Source organism: Penaeus vannamei, chromosome 1 (genome assembly GCF_042767895.1).
Source record: "Penaeus vannamei isolate JL-2024 chromosome 1, ASM4276789v1, whole genome shotgun sequence".
In the NCBI taxonomy this organism is placed as follows: domain Eukaryota; kingdom Metazoa; phylum Arthropoda; class Malacostraca; order Decapoda; family Penaeidae; genus Penaeus; species Penaeus vannamei.
In genome coordinates this window covers 7,171,246-7,176,245 of record NC_091549.1, presented here as the reverse complement: position 1 = coordinate 7,176,245, position 5,000 = coordinate 7,171,246, and the positions used below count along the sequence as shown (strand labels likewise).

The following is a 5,000-nucleotide window of genomic DNA, read 5'->3' as shown; positions in this document are numbered from 1 at the left end:
AGGCCTGTCTCGCCTCCGATCACGCGACACCCTAATTGCCACCGGAAAAGATGCCTCAGATAATATATTTCAGAAAAGAAAACGGATTCAAGATTATTATTATTATCTCACTCGAATGTTACGACAGGGATAAATTTATCTATCTATAATTTTCCAGATAATATCTTTAAGGGAAAAAATTACAATTACAAGATTATTATCATCTCACTCGAATGTTACGAGTTTATGTTCAGATAAAATTATTAGGGTAAAATAAGTGGATAGCTTGCATGTCTGTCTGACCTAGTCAACACTATAACTATAACTTATTACTTGTATGCTAACTTAATTCACTTGTATTCTAACTGAATTCACTTGTATTCTAACTCGAATTCATCACTTGTATCTTGACATATTTCTTTCCATGAAGAAAACCTCATTAAGTTTGTGCTAACATTAAGATGGCTTAATTCATTACTTAAGCATTATCTCATATGCTAATTCATCACTTATGCCATATGTCTTTGTCATGCCTTATATCTTATCCTCTGCTGTATGCCGTACCTTATCTTTATCCTATTTTTTTTTGCTTATATCTCAATTCATAATTAATGTCTCAATTTTTCTCTCATGGCTGTAACACAAAAGCAACAATTTAGAACTAAACACACGAAAAAAAGAAGAAAAAAAGAAAATTCAGTTAATTACATGTACATATCTATAATAACGCTAAGTAAACTAAAACTATTTTATTTCGGATATTGTTCTTTTAACACTGAATGTAGTTGCCAAAAATTATATTTCGAAATAAATAATAACAAGTTGAAGAGGTATAAAAGTTTCGTTAAAAAGTAACTTTGTATTTCTGAAGGCAAATGTAGTTGTTATACGATACCTTGGTCGAATGTTGAAGAGATACAAGAGGATGAAAATAATCCCAAACTCCAGCATACTTGTGTATTGTATTCTATTTCTTATCAACGGAAGCAAGTGTTCTAAGCAATATTCAAAAAGCTGAAGAAATATATAGGTATAATCTTTCTGTGGAGTCAACACGTATTTATCAGCTTATTTTCGTAACCAATTTCCGACTTCATTTCACAACAGTGTAATACTATATAATATCAGGAGAAATGTGTACAAACATATCATTGTGCAGAGTGGAAAATGAAATGCCTATATTTTTCGTTCGAACTCGAATGGCTCTGGAGGACAGGGCGGTGCCTCCTGAATCCTTGGAAATTTTTAACTTGTTCGAAATAAAACTCGAGTTGTGAAGGCCTATGTACAACTTTCCTTCCCAGACAATGCCGATTTTATAGAATGTTGTTTGTATAATTAAGTAATCTCCTTTATCTATTTTTAGCATTACGGTAACTGTTTAGAATACCTTCCCATAACCACTGAATATTTACCGCCACGACTTCCAAAAACATTTATCATTAAAAGCACACAGTACATTCGAGAACTTTGCTGTTACTCCCCAAAAAGAAATCCTCGCGACCGCTTCGTTCAGTCGCAAGCGTGCTATCGATGGATTTACACGAATCCTTACTTTTCTTGAATTTCTTGGAGTGTCTGTACCCGCTTTCACATCAAGGTGGTACGTCGCAAGTGGCAAGTGACACGTGGCACGGGGATTTCAGACCAAGATTGCACGTGGCATGTCAGGCCTTTTTCAATCAGTTCACAAGATGGTACAGGCAGACGACGACGATGTTATTGTTGTTGTAAGTCCCAAGTATTCTTGTAATAATCATCTGTCTGTCCCTTAGAGGAATAAAGTGGAGGACTTTTGGGCAGAATCTGGGGCAAACTTGGTCTACCACCCCTGGGTCTCTGTCCAGGGTGTGTGAGGCAAAGTTAGCGGTGACCCTAACCTGAAAATATTGCAAATCAGTATACAGTCGCCTGCATTCATATTATCTTGGTTTAAGAATGACTTTAGATGTGAAAGCTCTACTACAATTTGACACAATTTGAAAGAGAAAGGAAAAGTCGGATCTTTGCCACGCCCATTCTGCATGAAAAGTTCCGTATATTCTCGGAAGTTCGTTTTCGAATGTGTCACGTGCGAGGCGCCATCTTGGTTTGAGAGCGACCGTTGACTATATTCCGAAGAAAAATAAGTAAAAGAACCAGTCGAAACCTGTTTTTCCACGGCGAATGTTAAGACATGCGAAGGATACTGAGAAATATATAATTTACAAAATTATATACGTTCGTAACAGCCCAAACTGATCTTTATAACTCCTAACACAACAGCATTTCACAATTTACTGCTGTACACAAACACATGTGCCTATGAATGATCACATATTACATATATGCACTTACTTATAGACAAAATATGCTCTGGTAATATTTACGTGAATCGAACTACAAATGAATTCTTTTTATCTTTACATATGACTCAATGCCTCAGCGAACATTAAAAGAATAATTTTCAGACAAACACACAGCCATGGGCGAATAATTAGTACATGTATACATATATTCACACACACACACACATATATGTTTATATTATATATACATATACATATATACATATATATATATATATATATATATATATATATATATATATATTATATATATATATAACTTTATTGTATATATATAATATAATATATAATTTATAGATATTATATATATATATTATATATATATAATATATATATATAATATATATATAATATATATAGTATATATAATATATATATAATATATAAAATATATATATATATTACATATATAATATATATATATATATATATATATATATATATATATATATATATACGCATATATGTATATGTATATAAATATATATATATATATATATATATATATATATATATATATATATATATATATGTATATATATATATGTAATATATATATATATATATATATATATATATATATATATATATATATATATATATATATATAATACACACACACAAACATTACTTACTAGAGAGGGAAAAATGATGCCAAAACAGAAACTAATAAAATTACTGGGAAGCTTCTTACGTGATTGTCTAAATTGTGATTAGTATATCATGTAACGTATGATTTTACAGTAAAAATAATTAATACATAATGCAAGTAGCAATGATGCTTCACTAAAATTCATGATAGCAGAAGGTTAAAAATAGCATTAATGGATGAATTCAACAAGAAACTTTGCTTTTCACTGAGTATAATCTTACGGCTGGCAAGAATGTATCACGAGCGACAATTAATAATATTCTACAGTTATAGTATGTGCTTCCTCTCAACTTCAGTTTAATTTCCGTTCATAATTAATGTCTCTCGACCATTACTGATTACACTGACTGTGGTATATGCTATTGGAAAGAATATTATTGGATTCCCCATTTCTGTCAAAACGATTCTCTGATTTATTATAAATTATAAAATAGGTGGAGTGGCTTTTCTAAGTTTAGTGTCTTCTTTCTAGAAATATTTCAATCGATATGCGATTATATGAATATGATCTAAGATGCCTATTGGGCATCTTTTCCAGCGGTTACGGGAAACGCGACACCTCTTGCGCGACAGGAATCGAGCAGACGGTTAACTTTAAATGAGTTGCCAGATGCATTCCTCCTACTTTGGATATTTCATGCATATTCGTACTTATATTGGATATCTAACACAGCACTACCCACCTTAAGATATCAAAAGCCATCTTGGATATAATTTTCCTAAATATTGTTTACCTGTTGGAAAAATAACCAGTACAGTAAAATAGCAAGCCGTCAACTGTAGCCATTCCCATTACGTCACAGAAATGGGCGGAGCTTAGAGGCCTGTCTCGCCTCCGATCACGAGACACTGTGTCTCGTGATAGTTGTCGCGGAGCGTTTCGCGACATCCTAATTGCCACCGGGAAAGACGCCTTATCTTTAGTGCTGTAGTTCCAAAAAGTTACTATAGACACTTTCGTCTATTCTGGGATACTGTTTCTCTACAGAGAGAAACTGTGTAGTGTGACCAATCCCGCTCTGCAGTTGACACTCGGCAGAGCTATCTAGGAATCCCTGGGCAGAGAAGACTAGTATGACCGTTGCTTAAGCATTTTGAGGCCTTTTAGAAGCATCTCCGAATCCCCTAACGCTTTCATCCCCTTCACACACACATTATTGGAACCTGTTGAAAAAAATCTTCCCGTTCTGCAAGCCCAAGTAACGACTCATATGTTCCTTAGTTTAAATTCATGTGTAAAGATTATATATTGTTGATTTGCCATGTTTAGCAGTACGTAAAATTAATTTCACTTTATGTAAGAATTTCCATAGGACGATGAAGATCTTTCAAACAATTCTAATCTAAGATTTAACCTTAAAAAAAGAAAAAGAAAAGAAAAGGCTGTATATCGTAATATACTGGCATATTACAAGGTCTAAAAGTGGAAATATCAGGTGCAAGAATAGGATTCTACATACCATACGATAATATGCAAAACTTCCATTTTATTTGAAGCGTGAGTAATGTCTTGCTTTAAAAATAAGTAAATAAAAAAAAACAGTAGCATCTTAAATGATAACGGTTTTCCGTTTCATCTTCATATTCTTTTAAACCTCATATGTCAAAAAAAATTCGACGACCCTCCGTTTTGTTCCAACAACGAAACAAATACTGTTCGAGGTTTCGGGATGTTATAGGCCTTTCGTTGTGATCACATCAAAGGAGAAAATACTCCAACGAACTTCGTAATAAAATTAGAGCGTACCTTATCCTAAACATATGCACATATACAGTATATGTTTTATATATACAGTATATACAGTATATATATATATATATATATATATATATATATATATATATATATACATATATATATATATATATATATATATATACATATATATATACATATATATACACACACACACACACACACATATATATATATATATATATATATATATATATATATATATATATATATATATATATATATATATATATATATATATATATATATATATATATATATATAT

The 5,000-nt window shown here is 31.5% G+C and overlaps 1 protein-coding gene across 6 annotated transcripts in view; it reads right to left on the bottom strand.

Annotated features, from left to right (window-relative positions):
- The window catches only part of LOC113823269 (uncharacterized), a 22,071-nt gene that overhangs the window by 11,139 nt on the left and 5,932 nt on the right, over positions 1–5,000 (bottom strand). The window lies entirely within an intron of this gene.